Consider the following 19,331-nt stretch of genomic DNA (forward strand, 5'->3'; position numbering starts at 1 on the left):
TATAAGTCGTCATCCATCATCAGGCTTAGCTCTCAAAACCGCTAAGTCATGTGAACTAAAGTACTTCTAATGCATTCCTTGGAGCTGGTCTTCACCCTTGCAAGTCGCTTGGGCCTCTTTTTAGCCTATAGGTACACTTAGGGCTCATTTAAGCCCTCAAGTATGCTTAAAAAGCCATTTTGGCTCATATGACACCCTTAATTATACTAATTCCGCGTGACATTCAAACTTCATGCGATCTCGTTCCTAATAGGAATAGTGTCCTTCGAACAAGTGTATTATTCAGTTAGAGGGTTCGGAATTATTAGAAAGCTAATTATTCAAAGAGGTCAAGTGATCGGAATGATTAGTTGGAGGCCGCTTCCGATCAATAATATTAATATATAATTAATATTACAGCTTAATCTTGACTAAACCCTTCAGGTCACACCCAAGCAAACTAATGATCAGTCACGACGAATTAATTCGAAATGAATTAATGAGTCACTCGAGGATTATGAACATAGACGTCGGATATCAAGCTAGGAGCGTTGAGACCTAGGGTCGTAAGTCAAGTCGAATCATTAAAATGATGAGATGGTAAAAATCAATTAATCAACAAGTCAGTGTTCGGAAAATCCTAGCGTCGTATTGGCCTAGCCAATCGATGCCTAAGGTGGCTAACATGGATAGCCAAAGAAATTGACGCAATGCAAAGCTCGGCCGCAAGCTCAGCATGCCTAACATGGCCGAGCCAGCCTTGTGTGCAAGGTTGGGCTACCGCAGCCAAGCACAAAGCCAGGCGTAGCTAGCAGCTATCCTGCATCATTGCAGCAAGGATAGCCGTATTGCGTGCTGGGCCTTCCGCGCGTAAAGTGAGTGAGGCACGCGCCAAGTGGAATATTGTCTCTCTCTTTATCTTGTTAATTATTCTTATTAGTTATATCAATTGTGAGCTAGTCATGGGGTCAAGTTTTGTTTTTGCGTAAAGTCGGACTTTTCGAAACCCAACAGTGGTATCGGAGTCTTGCTCATTTATTTTTGTAACTAATATTTTCAAGGTGTTAAAATGGCTTTAATTTCTGATATAGGTTGCTAATTAGATTAGTAGCTCGATTTTATTAATTTTAATCTCCTTTTAATTAGAATTTTGGCTTCTAAACCCATATTTTAACCTAAAACTAGTGAATTTTTGGTAGAAACGACGTTCTAGGAAAGATTGTTGTGAAAAAAGCCAAATTCTGCCCAAAAATGCCTATTTCGAGGGATTTTTCGTTTTGACGAAAATTTTAAATTATTTAAACCTTGAATCTTAATGGCATATTAATTGTGAATATGTGTTTGGTTCTTTCCTTGCCTTTTAGACCACTTTTGATGATTACTATGTAGTAATTGATGCTTAATGGTTGGCTCAATTTTTCACATAATTGCAAATAAATTGCTTTTAAGTGTGAAAAGTTTGTGTTTTAAGGTTCTTAAGTACTAAAGATCTAACCTTTAATTATTTTAGTTGGTTGGAACTTTCTGTTACTAAATTCCATGATTGTTTATTGAACTTTCTTGATTTAATCATTTATTAAGTTGATTAGAATCATAAAGTTTCAAACTTGTGATTGAAATTTAATTTATCTTCATATTGGAAGATGTGATTTTTCAAAGATTCACAAGTTAAAGTTGGAATTTTTCATTGAATATTTATGTTCATTATTCCAACTCCCTTTAAATGTTGTCAAATCTCATGATTAATTTATGTTGTTTAACTTCATAGTGAGAATAACACTTCATTTTGTAGCATTAAGTTAAAGAATAGTTCTTGGATTAATTTGGTTTGTGCACTTAAATGAATTTTATTTAGTTGGACTTGTTTTCATTTTAATTTTGTTTGCTCAAAACATTGATTCTATTAATTTAGAATTGATTACAAATGTCACACAAAAACGGGAATTAATCCCGAGGCACTAGCACGCAAACCTAGGCAAAATAGCCATGAGCAACCCTCGGCCAACTGGGCTGCACGCGCAGCCCGCATGTGGCTGCTGAGGGATGGGGATGGTGTGCTTGGTGTGTGCTATGAAGGGTGTGCGTAGGGGTAGTGCATGGCTTGGTGAGCGAAAGGGGATACGAGGAAGGGCCATCGCGCAGCAGCAGCAGCTGCGGCCATAGCATGTTGCATGAGCGGGCTAATCAGACACCACCCAACAGTAGCTCAACATGCATGGTGTGCGAGGCTGCCAGGCAGCGGACAGCACATGCGTGCGTGCGAGTGCTCGGGTCTTTGCCTTGGCCAACCCGATGCACCTTAACTCTCTCGATTTTATTATTTTGCGATTTTTACCGATTTAATTATTTTATTTATGTTTATTTAATTTAATTAATTTTTGGAGGCTAGGCCTCGGTTTTGAGCAGCACTTGTAAATTTTAATTTGGCTAAATATTGGGTTTACCGGCTTAATTAATCGGATTAATTAAGTTAGATGCGGAATTTAGTGGGAGCTTCATTATTTATTTGAGCTATTTTAATTGCGCTTAATCACATAATCGATAACAACTTTGACTAGTTTTAATTAGGCGCGTTAATCGGATTAACCACCTAAGTTAGTTACTAGTTTACGCGTGTTGATGCATTGTTACTTGGTTTTCGTTGTAAAATGCATGGGCCATTCATATATATTGAATGGATGAATGGAATGAATATTCTCTCACAGGTCTTAGGAATTGGCAACTAGTGGGGCCCGATAAGGATAGAAAATACGGACTGCGTTCCGTCATTTATTTTTGTAAATCTAAATACGGTATGCGAACCGTTGCGTATTTTTGTACCTTAATGTTTAGATTAGTCCTAATCATAGATACTAGTAGTTGCATTATTTTTGTTATGTCTAGAAGACGGTGTTTCTTGAAAGACGAAGCCATGAAGTTGCTAGAGAAGACCCTTGAAAACTCAAGGGGTCATGCTAGTTGCCAAATACATCATTTACTTATGTTTTCAATATATATTTATGCTTGTATATATGAATGATATGTTAGGTGCATGCTTAGGATTTTGAAATGTTGTGATGATTAATTAAGTTCACTTAAATCAACCAACATAGAAACCCAATGTCCCTAAAATATTGAGTAAAACTTGCCATTCAATTACAACACTTACCGAACTAATGAGAATAGTGATGGGCTATGCAAAAGCGAGGCATCACTACTTTCCTAGGAACGTAAGGCATACCGAGTATGCATGTTTGTTTTGGTAAGACTCAATGATATGAGTGATGGAGTCCTAACATGTCGTGCCAAAAGAGATAAATTGTCACGAGAGCATTAGATGCGACGATTTATCAAACCAAGAGTGGCTTGGAGCCATTAGCAAAGAGTTGCTTACCTAAGAGTAGTAAGTGTTACAACAAGCCAAAGCATGCTTAATCACTCATTAATTCTTTGGATCTTGGAATCACCTTATTCTCACCAAATAGGGACAATTTTAAATATGTGAATAAGACGTTTAAATAAGTTTGAAATATTTGCATGAATTCAATCTTATTTAGTATTATGAATGGTTTTTCATTTCAAATTCTTTCAATTGTAGAACCATGTCTTCAACTAATACCAACAACGACTACATGTGCCCCGAACTCCAAGTGAAATTGGCATTTTGTCTAAATTTGACAAATTTCAAGGAATGGGATGAAGAACTCCGGAAAACTATTTGGAATTGTTCCATGGAGTACATTCTTGACACTCCCATTCCAAGCTTCTTTGCCAAGGGAATCATGAGTGATGAGACTCATGAGACTTGGTTTTTGGATTGTGACAAGGTCACACTTTTGATGAGGAATTCCCTTCCGGAGGATTGGAAGAGGAGATTTATCTCATACCTTCCAGACATGCTTCTTAATAGTCTTAAGGAGCTTGTCACTATGTCTTCCGAGACAAGAGACTTGAATGTTCATAACTTGACCAAGTCATTCATGAACATGAAGATCAAGATCCCGGAGGAAGGTTGCCTTCCTAAAGAAAGGCTTGAAGTGTGGACCAAGGTCTACAATCCGAGGCTTAGACCTAGAATGCCACTTCAACCTCATGTGCTTCGAATGACAAGGCTTTTCAAGCACTTGGAGCTCATTAGGAAGCCATTGGAGGATGAACAAGCGGCTCATATGCTACTAAGCTCACTCCACCCAGCTATATTGCATTTAAAATGCATTTGACGGCCAATAGAGATAAACTCTCATTGATGGAGGTTGTTGAAGAGTTTCGCATAGCCGATTCTTGCAAGGGTAATAGGTTCTCTCTAAGGCCTAAGAAGAAGGAGTTCAAAGACAAGGCAAAGATGCGGTGCTTCTATTGTAGTAGGCAAGGCCACTACAAAAGGGAATGTACCGAGTACCTAGAAGATGAGGCAAAAGGAAAAGTATCTCTCACCTCAGGTATCTTCTTTATAAACCATCACTTGAATATAAGCAATTCATAAAGGTATTAGATACCATAAATGACTCACTATATGCTCTTATTTCAGGAACTAAATGAGAAGATCTTCACAAGTGGATGTGCATTTGCAAGCGGAAGAAGAAGACAATCTATCCATCAAATTGTAATTGCATAGTTTGTCTTAAAATAGAACTTATTCTAGTTTTATTGTAGAACATATTTTGATCTTTTAACGTTGGACGTCGGCTTGTTAGATCATAAGACTATAACTGTGATTGTTTTAAAAGTCTTGTTTATATATTTTATGGCATGACACGTTCATCCAAATATGCTTTATTTAGACAAACATGTTTTTAATGTTAATGATATCACCAAAGAAACCAAAGACCATTGAGTTGAATTAGACATACTTGTGGCATTGTCGTCTTGGCCACATTAACATAAAACGCATCAAGAAACTTCTAAAAGAAGTTATTCTTGACTCATTTGATTTACAATCGTTTGAAAATTGCTAAGGATGTCTATGTTGGGTTTCGGAAAGTCCGACTTTTCGCGAAAACAAAACCCGACTCCAAGACTCGCTCAAATTAATAAAACTAATAAGCAAAATTAACAAGACAAGAAGAAAGATAATATTTCCCTTTGCGGATGCTTCTCTCACTTTATGAGCTCTTATTTCAAAAGCTACAAGTCCCGCAAGTGCGTAGACCTCAAATGGAAATCCACCCGCAATACGACCCGTCCGGCCCTTACTCGAAGTTTAACCGAGCTAGACCAAAAATAGACTACTTGAGTTTTATGAACTTAAAGGTTTTCTCACTTTTGGAGATGCCTTATTGAGTTCAAATCAAGTAAATAATCCAAACTCCTAAGGTTGGTATTTATAGGCAAAGCTCCCAAAAATTCAAATAATCTTTCCATGTGGGAGAAATAATATGGTGGGAAAAATAAGCTATTAATTTAATTCCAAATTAAATTAAATTAGCTATGAAATAGTCAAATGAGAAGTGTCAATATGTGGAAGGGATTAGGTAAAGACCACAAACCCATCCTTGGAGGGTAAGCATAAACACACCAACCCCATGTGCATAGCAGACTTAGTCAAACAAAGGAAGACCAATCCACATTCCATTGGGACTTAAGGCTCAGCTGGGCATGCTAGCATGCCGCCAGCCCACGCTAGCTAGCGGGTCGCTGCTAAGCCTTGCCGCTAGGCTCAACTAGCAGCTTGCCTTACTAGGTGATGCGCCCAGCCCATGCAAAGGCCAGCCATCGTGCTGAGCCTAGTGTTGGGCGACTTTGCAGCCGGCTTAGCCTAGCATGCTAGATAGGGCTTGTGGTATGACCACCAGCAAGCACACACAAGGCCAATTAACATGTTAGGCACGAGTGGTGCGGTTTTTTTTCTTAGCAGATGTTCTTGTCCTAAGTCTAGTCCTACCATCGTGGTATATCAAGACCTTTACACTAGGCATCCGGTCCTAGTTAAATATGCCGTTTGACTAATTAAGTCAACTTTCATAATTGATTTGACTCATGACGCTTAGTTTCGACGCTCTAAGCTCAGAATCCGACGTCTTTGTTCAGAATACTCGAGTGACTCATTAATTCCTTTCGGATTAATTCGTCATGATGGATCGTTAGTTTTCTTGGGTGTGACCTGAAGGGTTCAGTCAAGATTAAGCCGTAATATTAATTATACATTAATTTACTGATCGGAAGCGGCCTCCAACTAGGCATTCCGATCACTTGACCTCACTGAATAATTAGCTTTCTAATAATTCCGAACACTCTATCGGAATAATACACTTGTTCGAAGGACATAATTCCTATCAATCTCCCACTTATCCTTCCAGACAAGTGCGCTTTTAGTGTGTAGCCTATTTCCTATGTCACTTAATGTCTCTTCATGAACTATAAGGTACGATTATTCGTCATCCTTATTATGTCCAGAAGTGTTTCTCAAAATCCGAGTTCGACTGTCAATAAGTAGATGATTTCTAAAATTCTTTCTGAGCACGGCCATGCGTTTTCACAGTCTCGCTTTTGGAGAGGCCTTGTAAACAACGAAGACATGTTCCCTATTGTTAATAAGGGGACATTCCCAGTCTTGTACTGTCAGCTTCTCGTACTAAGAGGACCTTGCTGCCCGAGTGTTGTCGTTATAATCTCCATGTACGATAGACGTTTTCTGAATATCAAAGTGGACTAGTACTCAAATAAGACAACTCACAATACTCATGGTCGAGGAAAGAGGTTCCGATAGCCATAATGTGAGGTTTAATTATGACGATTTTTAAATATCTTTAAGTATTCTCATAGGCCGATCCGGTATGGTTCTAAACCAATACCCGTGAAAATTATTTATGACAATCATGTCCTTGTAGCACAAGAAACGGTGCTATAAATCAAACTGCACACTAATCTCAAGTGGTCATTAATCGTCCATCATTTAAATGACCTCGATTAGGGATAATTACAATATTCAATGTTCACTTAATAGGTGTTTCTTTATCCTAGACTTGTCTTGATACCCTATTTTGAATATTCTCAAAATCGAATGGACTCAATATTTTAATTCTAAACCATAATTAAATAGGTTTGTGGAATATTTAGAAAAATTTTATTCCACTATGAAACTTTACAACGTTTCATCTTATGATAAATGGTTTTCCCAAAATGTTTTAAGAGTAATACTCTTCATAAAACATTTATAGAAATCACACCCATATTAATATGCTTGATTTCTTTCATTCAATTGTGAATGTTTTTGTTCACTTATTGCATAGGTTTAGTTACGATTACTTTGTAAATCCCAGCATCTTCATTATCGATCACTTTCATAATAAGATGATAAAATTTGAGAGTGTTACGGATTATATGTGATATAGGATTTATTGTCTAAGAGATGGCTCCCACTCATTTTCATGATCTGAGATCTTCAAATTGACAACCTACAATCATTAACATTCAACAAGGAACTTTCCATTGAACAACATTCCTATTATTGCCTTTAAGGCAACAAGAATATTCTCAACATAAATTTCAGTAGATTCCCTAATGGTGCTTTGCTTGGATTTTATTCGAAACGCGTCACAGTGATTTGGGATAGCCTAGTCACTTGTGATCATGGAAATTTACCCTAAATTTCCGCACATTACACATGGATGCACGTCCATGTTACTATTCTCAAGCCACGACGCATTTTAGCTCGTGCTTATAAATGGCTTCCTTGTTAAGAATCTTAATCCTTCACAAGGATGTTCTTGCAACATCAATTCTCAAATTACATTTGTTTCCATGCGTCAAGAACCCATCCCTTTTACTTATCTAAGTACTTTGGATGTTCTTGATCATAATCTAACGACCCATGACTTAGATTTATTTTGATTGGTACTTTATTCTTCTCATGCTCTAAACATGTAAATTGTGTGATGACTCCATAGCATACATGATGGTTTCAATTGCAGAATTATTCTCTATTTTATTCCATTCATGTGACCTTTTAGCTCATCTAGTTTCACCGAGTCTTGCTAAACCATTTGCTATGTGATACGATTGAAAGTCTCTATAAGAGTCTTTCTCATTTGACTTAGTATTTAGCCTAGCTCATACTCAGTTCAAACAGTTACTTAGTTTTACACATATGGGTCGAAAGCCTTTCAAAGTCCTTCAATTCATGTTTAACACGGTAAATTCCTTTACTCGTTCAAACATTTTATTAAGTCTATGCAATAGATCTTAATTCCTAATATGTACTAAGTGTCTCCTTTAGCTTGGTCCATTGTCGAAAATACTTTCAAATTTTAGCATTTAGCATTTGATAGTTAATTTACAATTGAGTTCGTAAACTTCTTGTTGGACCTTACAAGATTGACTCTTGCTCCCACTAAACTTCTTGTCCATAAGAATTTATATGTTTCTCCATAAGCCAATCCTTTGATTAATTTTATAAGAACACGTTTCAAATCCTTTATGCAATGCTTCCTTCAATCCCATATGGATTTCTTGAGCTAGCTTTCAAATCTAGCATTATTTGTAATGTCCTTTTGAGTAATCTTGATTAATCATTCTCACGAAGCTTTTTGAGTCTTCCGAGATTCTCGGTTATAGTTTGTTGCTAAGCTCAATTGTCATCGAGTTTATTTTCCTCCCACTTGTCGTTTTGGAAATGTGTTATTTTCCATAAAGACACCACTTAGAGCAATAAATATTATGTTCTCAATTAGGTTGTGGAGGTAATGCCCGTAGTCTTATTTGAATGCTTACAAAGAGACATGTATATTGTCTTTGGGTAAAAGTTCGTTGTGAAACAAACAGTTAGCTCTCATTTGAGCTATCTTAGCCTTTATTGAGCCATTATGCTCCCATTGAGCTACCTAGATCCCACTAAGCCAGTGAGCTCCCACTGAGCCAGTGAGCTCCCGCTGAGGCTAAGAGCCTTAGACATATACTTTAAAAGACGTTTAGAAGTTATTTCTATCCATAACTGAATATGGTGCCCTTTCTTAGCTTTGACATTTTGTCTAGTGTAAAATTAGTCATTTGTGCAAATCTTTAAGAGTTTTATAGGAAGGGATGTGATCCATCATCGTTCGAGTCATTTTCAAATGGCATCGAGGTCTCCGTGAAGACATACTATGTTCTTTGTGGAGTTATTTTATGAAATTTTTCAATTTCATAATTTTGAGATGGTCACACTTGGCTCAAGCAAACATCGCTCGATCTAGACGTTTTTTATATCTTGCCAAGTTGGTTCTGTACTTCACTGAGCTTTTGAGCTACTCAAGGTCAAGTTTGTTCATATTTGATGAATATAGCCATATTCTTTCAAATTCTTGTAAAACATTGAAGTAATTGAATCTTCTTTAGCTTTTGGAGTCAATTGTCTATGACAAGATCAATAGCTCTTTACTTTGTCGATTTTAAACAAGTATGACTTGCTTGTCTTAGAATGATTTCAAATCGATCAACTATCAAGAGCCTATCTAATAAAGCCTGAGTACGTTCTTGTCAATGTGACATTGCTAAAGATGTTTGGAGCACAAATCATGCCCATGACTTGAACTTTGCGAGTTTATCATGTTAGGGAAATGTTTTTTTATAATCAAGCAATCTTGACTCATGGCTTAGATAACCATGCCATTCAAATGAATTCGCAACTATTGCTCTTTAATTTGAATGCGAGTCTTTCCGTGTGTTAACGGATTGTTTGATAATTGTGGAACATAATAACAATTTGTTTGTTCCAGCCTTAGCTTAAAAGGTCTTTAAACAAACCATACGACCTTACAACTGATGTAGCTCTTCTTACTTCATTCTAAGCTTGTAAGTCAATAACTTAGCTTAACTTCAATAGTTTGAGGTCACTTTCAAAGTGGAACACTCGAGCATTATCCGATACTTGTGAAGATAATGAGCTGCTAAGTTAACTATAATAACATGAACTCTTCAGTAGAAATGGAATCTTATTCCTTTTCTTTGTTTCTTATATTTCTTATCATACATCATCTCATAATCCTTAAGAACTATTTCTTTAACTGTTTTGACTTTTATACTTTTTTAGGCATATTTAAGCATCTAGTGCGCCATAAAACAAAGTTCCATCTTTTCCTTTAATTTGTACTAGAATTACTACATGAATGAGTTGTACTCATTAGTGTATGAAGAGAAAAGATATGTTGGTTGTCAACTTCTGACAATTTGAGTTTTTAACTCAATACTTCATGTTTATCAAAACTACCTAGTATTTTTAATACATGGTGTCCAACCGTGCTTACGAACTTAGTTTATAAAAGTCATTAGTGAGAATTGTATTTTAGAAATGCCTTTCCTTTCTTTGAGAACTATTCTCAAAGATTTCCCTTACCAATCATTGAAAACAAAATAATTTGATTTAGAATTCTACAAATATAAGTGCAAATTATAACCATTTATTAAGATAACAACATCATAAGTTTGAAATTTAAATGCATTCATGCAAACTTTCAATCTTAATAGGCGTCTTAAAATTGTCCCCATTTGGCGAGAATAAGGCAATTCCAAGATCCAAAGAATCAATGAGTGATTAAGCATGCTTTGGCTTGTCTTAACACTTATTTCTCTAAGGTAGGCAATTCTTTGCTAATGGCTCTAAGCCACTCTTGGTTTGATAAATCGTCGCATCTAATGCTCTCGTGACAATTTATCTCTTTTGCCATGACATGTTAGGACTCCATCACTCATATCGTTGACTCTAACAAAAACCATCATGTATTATGATGTCTTGCTTTGGCAAACCCATCAACATACCTTATGTTACTAAGAAAGTAGTGATGTCTCACTTTGGCGTAGCCCATCAATATTCTCAATAGTTCGGCAAGTGTTGTTTTGGAATGGCAAGTTTTACTCAATATTTTCCGGACCTAGGGTTTCTATGTTGGTTGATTTAAGTGAACTTAATTAATCATCACAAGATTCGAAATCCTAAACATGAATATAACAAAACATTCATATATATGAGCCTAAATATATATCGAAAACTTAAGTAAATGATGTATTTGGCAACTAGCATGACCCCTTGAGTCTTCAAGTCTCCAAGGGCCTTCTCTTGCAACTTCACGGCTTCGTCTTCCAAGAAACTCCGTCTTAAAGACATAACCAAAATTATGCAACTACTTGTATCTATAATTAGGACTAATCTAAATATTAAGGTACAAAAATACGCAATGGTTCACAGACCGTATTTAGATTTACAAAATTACATTACGGACCGTAGACCGTATTTTCTATCTTAATCGGGTCCCACTAGTTGCCATTTCATAAAACCTGTGAGAGAATATACATTACATTCATCCATTCACTATAAGTGAATGGCCCATGCATTTTTCAACGAAAAACAAGTAACAATGCATCAACATGCGTAAACCAGTAACTAATTTAGGTGATTAATCCGATTAAAGCGCCTAATTAAAACTAGTCAAAGTTGTTAACCGATTATGTGATTAAGAGCAATAAAAGTACCTCAAATAAATTATGAAGCTCCCACTAAATTTCGCATCCAACATAATTAATCCGATTAATTAAGCCGGTAAACCCAATATTTTGCGAAATTAAAATTTACAAGTGCCGGTCAAAACCGAGGCCTAGCCTCAATTAAATAAACATAAATAAAATAATTAAATCGGAAAAAAATCGCAAAATTATGTAGTCCAATAATATCTAAATGCCTAGCACTAAGACTCGGAGTGCTTTGCATGGCCACTTCTCAGTCAACTGCTTGATGCTCAATGAACGTGGGAGAGGGTTATGATGTCACTTGCGCGTTACACCGACCACATCAGCGAACTTTTACACAACAAGTCATGGCCATAATAGCCTTTTTGCGCGAGCTCATGCATCGCTTAGATGCACATCGAAACCATGCATCGCACCGCATTGCTACTTGAGCAATGTACCACGCGTATTTAGCCCTCGCATACCCAAACCGCACCATGCTACTGCCCCGCACACCTAGCTCGAGCACCGCACACACACAAGGCATCAACCACCACCCTTCGGCAACCACATGTGGGCTACGCAAGTAGCTCGGCTGACCGAAGATGTGCACGTGGCTATTATGCCTCGTTTTGCGTGCTCGTGCCTCAGAAATTTTTTGATTTTTGTGACGTTTATAATCATTTCTAAATTAATTTTAGAATTAATATTTTGAGAAAAATGAAAATTAAAATAATTCCAACTAAATAAAATTCATTTAATTGCACAAACCAAATTGATCCAAGAACTATTCTTTAAATAAAATTTGGTCCAACTTGATGCTACAAAATGAAGGGCTATTCTCACTATTAATTTAAGCAACATAAATTAATCATGAGATTTGACAAAATTAAAAGGAGTTGGAATAATGAACATAAACAGTCAATGAAAAATTCCAACTTTAACTTGTGAATCTTTGAAAAATCACATCTTCCAATATGAAGATTAATTAAAATTCAATCACAAGTTTGAAACTTTATGATTCTAATCAACTTAATAAATGATTAAATCAAGAAGGTTCAATAAACAATCATAGGATTTAGTAACACAAAGTTCCAACCAACTAAAATAATTAAAGGTTGGATCTTTAGTACTTAAGAGCCTCAAAACACAAACTTTTCACACTAAAAGCAATTTATTTGCAATTATGTGAAAAATTAAGCCAACCATTAAGCACCAATTACTACATAGTAATCATGCTAAAAAGTGGTCTAAAATTGCAGACGCTTAAAGGAAAGAACCAAACACATAATCACAATTAATATGCCATTAAGATTCAAGGTTTAAAAGATTTAAAAAATTTCGTCAAAACGAAAATTCACTCGAAACAGACATTTCCAGGCAGAATTTATCTTTTTACACAACCCTAAATGGATTAGAATGTTTCCAGAACATCGATTCCACCCAAAATTCACTAGTCATGGGTGAAAATCTGGGTTCAGGAGCCACAATTCTAATTAAAATGAGATTAAAATTAATAAAATCGAGCTACTAATCTAATTAGCAACCACAACCAGACATTAAATCCATTTTAAACACCATTAAAATATTAGTTACAAAAATAAATGAGCAAGGCTCCGATACCGCTGTTGAGTTTCGAAAATTCCGACTTTCCTCGGAAACAAAACCCTACCCCAAGACCCGCTCATAATTAATATAACTAATAAGCAAAATTAACAAGACAAGGAGAAAGATAATATTAAATTACCCTTGGCGCGTGCTTCGCTCACTTTATGAGCTCTTACTTCTAAAGCTACGAGTCCCGCAAGTGCGTAGACCTCCAACGGAAATACACCCGCAACATGACCCGTCCGACCCTTACTTGGAGTTTAGCCGAGCTAGACCAAAAATACACTACTTGAGTTTTATGAACTTACAGTTTTCTCACTTTTGGAGATGCCTTATTGTGTTCAAATCAAGTAAATAATCCCAACTCCTAAGGTTGGTATTTATAGGCAAAGACTCCCAAAAATTCCAATAATCTTTCCATGTGGGAGAAATAATATGATGAGAAAAATAAGCTATTAATTTAATTCCAAATTAAATTAAATTAGCTATGGAATAATCAAATGACAAGTATAAACATGTGGAAGGGAATAGGTATGGACCACAAACCCATCCTTGGAGGGGAAGTATAGACCCACAAACCCCATGTGCATGGCACACTTAGCTTGGTCAAACAAGGGAAGACCAATCCATATGCCTTTAGGCCTTAAGGCTCGGTTGGGCATGCTAGCATGCCGCAAGCCCACGCGAGCTAGCGGGCTGCTATTAGGCCTTGCCACAAGGCTCGGCTAGCAGCTAGCCTTGCTAGGCTGTGCGCCCAGCCCACACAAAGGCCAGCCACCGTGCTGGGTGGCTTGGTATCCCACTTGGCCTAGCATGTTACCTAGGCCTTGTGCTACGACCACTAGCTAGTTCGCATAAGGCCAGTTTTCTTTTGGATTAATTCGTCATGAAGCTACGACCACTAGCCAGCACGCCCATCTAAGCTCGAAATCCAACGTCTTTGTTCATAACACTCGAGTGAATCATTAATTCCTTTTGGATTAATTCGTCATGAAGGATCGTTAGTTTGCTTGGGTGTGACCCGAAGGGATCGGTCAAGATTAAGCTGTAATATTAATTATACATTAATATTACTGATTGGAACCGACCTCAAACTAGGCATTCCAATCACTTGAGCTCACTGAAAGCTTTCTAATAATTCCGAACCCTCTATCAGAATAATACACATGTTTAAAGGACATCATTCCTATCAGTCTATTAGGCAAGATGATAAAAAGCCATTCTCCGAGTTGGGAGAAAGGGAAGGTGACTTATTGGGCCTAATACACACTGATGTATATGGTCCAATGAGCACAACCACAAGGAACGGTCATCGATATTTAATAACCTTCACGGACGACTATAGTAGATATGGATATGTCTATCTTATGCCGAACAAATCTAAATCGGTTGAGAAATTCAAAGAATTTCAAAGTGAAGTTGAAAATCTGCTTGTAAAGAAAATCAAAGCCCTTCGATCAGATCGAGGCGGTGAATACTTGAGCCATGAATTCGATGACCATCTGAAAGAACATGGAATACTTTTAGAATTGACACCTCCAGGAACTCCATAATGGAACGGAGTATCCGAAAGGAGAAATCGAAGCTTGCTAGACATGGTACGATCAACAATGGGTCTTAATGATCTTCCTATCTCTTTCTGGGGACATGTAATTCTAACCGCGACACTAACACTGAACTGCGCTCCATCAAAAGCTGTAGAAAAGACTCCATATGAATTATGGACGAAGAAACCTCCTAGGTTATCTTTTCTCAAGATTTGGGGTTGTGAAGCATATGTCAAATTCTGACAAACTTCACCCTAAATTTGGCAAGTGTTTCTTCGTAGGCTACCCAAAAGAAACCAAGGGGTATTACTTCTACAACAAATTCGAGAACAAAGTGTTTGTTGCTTGCGATGGTGTCTTTTTGGAGAAGGAACACCTTTCCAAAATGGCAAGTGGGAGGACAATCGAACTCTATGAAGTTTGAGAGGACAAGCAAAAAAATCAAATTGACAGTCAAAGTGCTCAAACAGCATCTGTTGACGTTGGTCAAACCGACAATGCAAATGCTCAGTCCATTACCCTGCGTAGGTCGCAGAGGCCAAAGTGTAGACCTGATAGATATCTTGGTGTCGTATTAACTGAGAATTAGGACATCCTAGTAGTGGATGTAGACGAATTGGCAACCTACAAGCAAACTATGGCGAGCCCTAACTCTGCTAAATGGAAAAAAGCCATGAGATCTGAGATGTACTCCATGTTTGAAAATCAAGTATGGAACTTGGTTTATTTACTCGAAGGTTACACACTTACCAGATGTAAATGAATTTTCAAATTAAAAATGGATAAAGATGGCAATGTATTCATTTAGAAAGCTAGACCGGTAGCAAAAGTTTACAGGCAAATTTACGGAGTTGATTATGATGAAACCTTTTTTTCTATCGCAATGCTTAAGTCCGTCCAAATAATCCTAGTGATTGCTGCATATTATAATTATGAAATATGGTAGATGGACGTCAAAATTGCCTTCCTAAATGGAATTTTGGAAGAAATTATTTATATGACACATCCTGAAGGTTTTGTCAACCAAAACAATGGTAGGAAGGTATGAAAGCTTAGGAAGTCCATTTATGGGTTAAAGCAAGCAAGCAGAAGTTGAAATCTGCGATTCAATGAAGCCATCAGTTAGCTTGGTTTTTTCAAGAATCCAGATGAGTCTTGTGTTTACAAGAAGGTCAGTGGGAGTGACATCGCCTTCATAGTCTTATATGTTGATGACATATTGCTCATTGGAAATAGCATTTCGATGCTAGATTCTGTAAAGGCCTTGCTTGGAAAATATTTTTCAATGAAAGACTTGGGAGAGGCACAGTACATATTGGGCATTAAGATACAGGGATAGATCTAAAACGATGATTGGATTGAGCCAAAGTACTTACATTGATAAGGTACTGGCACGATTCAATAAGGAGGAGGCCAAAAGAGGTCATCACATTGCATAACCCTAAGCAAGAAGTAGTGTCCAAAGACACCTAATGAGCAAGAAATGATGAATCAGATTCCATATGCTTCGCTTATTGGATCGATCAGGCATGCCAAGATATGTACTAGGCCAGATGTATCGTATGCCTTGAGTGCTACGAGCCGATACCAATCAAACCCAGGAAAAGTGAATTGGATTGCAGCCAAGAATATCCTAAAGTACCTGAAAAGGAACAAGGATAAATTCCATTAATATTGTGGCTCAGATGAATTAGTTGTTGAAGGTTACACCGACGCAAGCTTCCAAATAGATAGAGACGATTTCAAATCGCAGTCAGGATACGTATTCTGTCTATATGGAGGAGCATTTAGTTAGAAGATTGCTAAGCAAAGCACAACTGCAGATTCTACAACTGAAGCAGAATACTTGGCAGCTGCTGAAGAAGCTAAGGAGGCAGTTTGAATTCGTAAGTTTGTTGGTGAAATTGATGTTGTACCCTCCATTAAGGGTCCAGTAGTCCTCTATTGTGACAACAATGGAGGTATTGCTCAGGCAAGAGAGCCAAGGGAACATCAGAAGGTCAAACATGTCAAGCGGCGATTTCACATGATAAGGGAATGAAAGTCAAAGGGTGAAATCAGAATTTGTAAAGTTGGAACGGATGACAATGTAGCCAATCAACTTACTAAACCTTTGCCTCAAGTGAAACACAACAAGCACGTTGAGGCAATGGGAATCAGGCACGTTGGTGATTGGCCTTGATTTCCTTGTTAGGTGTTTTAATTAATTTTGGGATATTTTAATGTAAAACATTGTGATGAACCATTCAGATTTTGGAGTAATTTAATTTCATACAATTTTATCACTCTGTTTCTATTTAATTGTGGTTTGGGATTAAATATTGAGTCCATTCGATTATGAGAATATTCAAAATAGGGTATCAAGACCATGTCGTGGATAAAGAAACACCTATTAAGTGAACATTGAATATTATAATCTAAAAGTATCCCTAATTGAGGTCATTTAAATGATGGACAATTAATGACCACTTAAGATTAGTGTGTTGTTTGATTTATAATACCGTTTCTTGTGCTACAAGGACATGATTGTCTTAAATCATTTTCACGGGTATCAGTTTTGAACCATACTGGATCGACCTATCAATCTCCCACTTGTCCTTCCGGAATGCTTAGGATTATTTAGTGAGGTCAAGTGATCGGAATGCTTAGGTAGAGGCCGCTTCCGATCAGAAATATTAATGTATAATTAATATTACAGCTTAATCTTGACTGAACCCTTCGGGTCACACCCAAGCAAACTAACGATCCGTCACGACGAATTAACCTGAAAGGAATTAATGAGTCACTCTAGGATTATGAACACAAACGTCGGATATCGAGCTAGGAGTGTCGAGACCGAGCGTCGCAAGTGAAGTCAACTCAATATAACGATGAGACGGTAAAAATCAATTAATCAACAAGTCAGTGCTCTGGAAAATCCTAGCATCGTATTAGCCTAGCCAAACGATGCCTAGGGTGACTGAAATGGATAGCCAAAGCCATTGCCGCAAGGCAAGGCTCGACCGCAAGCTCAGCATGCGTAGCATTGCCGAGCTAGCCTTGCGTGCAAGGCTGGGCTACTACAGCCAAGTGCACAAAGGTAGGCGTAGCTAGCAGCCAGCCCGCATCATCGCAGAAAGGCCAACCGCATTGCGTAATGGGCCTTGCGTGCGTAGATGCTGAGTGTTGGGCCAAGCTAAGCACGAGCACATCAGCAACACCGCAAGCATGCAATGCGTGCGGCAGTGTGTTGGGCGGGCTGGCGCGCAGCTGTTGGGTGGTACTCGCACACGCTGGCAGGCTCAGCCAAGCACCAGGTTGCCAGCTAAGCACCCCTTGGTGCCCAAGGCTGGTGCCGCGTGGCATCATGTGAGTGAGCCGGTTGGGGATGCTTGGGGAGCGGGTCTTGGGGTCGGGTTTTATTTCTGCAAAAAATTGGACTTTTCAAAACCAAATAGTTTCCACATTACACGTGATGCTAAATGTTTGGGCCAAGTCTATTGTCCTAGCCCTAGTAACCTGAAATTATGAAAATACCCTTCCATGATCTAGCCCATCATTAATCACTGCTAAGTAAAGATCTACCCATAATCTATCCAATTAAGTATAGCTTCTGCCACCTGAAAGTAAAACTATAAATAGCACTCCAATCATTAATTAGGGTAACTTTTTCCTAATTCTCTCATTCTCTCTCTACTTTCTCTTTCTACGCACTCTCTCTACTTTCTCTCTGTAGAAAGTACTATTGCTGAGTTAAGCATCGGAGGGGCTTTCTCGGGTCACACCCCCGGGGCAGCTAACCTTCTCTGTTTTGTAGGTCGAGCTCTCAAGCGGCGGAGCTAAAGGACATTTGGGCATTCAGACAATAGCTTTAGGACATCTTGATATACCTTGTAATACCCTAATATGCTTAGGAGGATTCTGTTTTCGGAAAAAATTATAATTCTAGATTAAATGTAATCCATCATGGCATTCTTTCCCCTTTTTTTAGGTTTCAAAGGCAGTATATTACGTAAACTCGGGAAATATAGCATTGAAAAAGGCAAAGAGCTTGTAAAAGAACTCGTGTAAATGGATGTGCATTTTGCAATTGTAATCCTTTTTATCATTGTTGCTATCGTCGTACTAAAAAGTGTGCTCCAACCATGGAAAACCAAGAATGGTGCATGATTCAGCTGTTTCCTTTTGTACATTCTACACATGAAAAAATCTTGTGAAAACCTCTTTCCCTCCCGAAAAAGTAAAAAAATGTGAGTTTGACAACTTTGTATTAATCGGTAATTCTCATACCTACGTATAAACTTAGATTTTGCTCATTTTCTTGTTCCTCAGACCTATTTTCATCCTATGTTCCTTTTATTTTTTTCTTTGGAATATTATGTATGTAATATTTTTCTTTTTAATTCATTTTGATGAATATTTTTCAATTATCAGCTTTTATATGATAGCTAAATTAAAGATATTACTCCTTAATAGTTGAATTTATGTATTGACATGCGAAAAAAATAGAAACTTGTAACTAAATAAAAGTAAAGGAAATATCAATTTTGTTTTTCTCATTCTTAATCTAATGTGCGTGAAGTACTTTGTATCATTTATCTCAAGTAATATCTTCTTTGTTTTATTTATTTGCAATACTTTTTAAATTGTGATTGTAAATATATATTTTTTTGTAAGGTTTTTTTTGTCAAAAACTATCGAATAGAAACCTAAATTTTGTGAAAAACTACCTAATAAAAAAAATGTTGTAAGAAACTACCTAATAAAAGGTCACATTTTACCTTTTATTATGTAATTTTTTTACAACATCTAACCCTTATTAGC

General features: G+C 37.3%; 1 pseudogene; it reads left to right on the top strand.

Annotated features, from left to right (window-relative positions):
* The window catches only part of LOC145572366 (syntaxin-132-like), a 48,233-nt pseudogene extending 29,556 nt beyond the window's left edge, over window positions 1-18,677 (top strand).
* Window positions 18,678-19,331: the final 654 nt, after the last annotated feature.

The sequence above is a fragment of the Chenopodium album genome, chromosome 12 (genome assembly GCF_948465745.1).
Source record: "Chenopodium album chromosome 12, dcCheAlbu1.1, whole genome shotgun sequence".
In the NCBI taxonomy this organism is placed as follows: Eukaryota; Viridiplantae; Streptophyta; class Magnoliopsida; order Caryophyllales; family Amaranthaceae; genus Chenopodium; species Chenopodium album.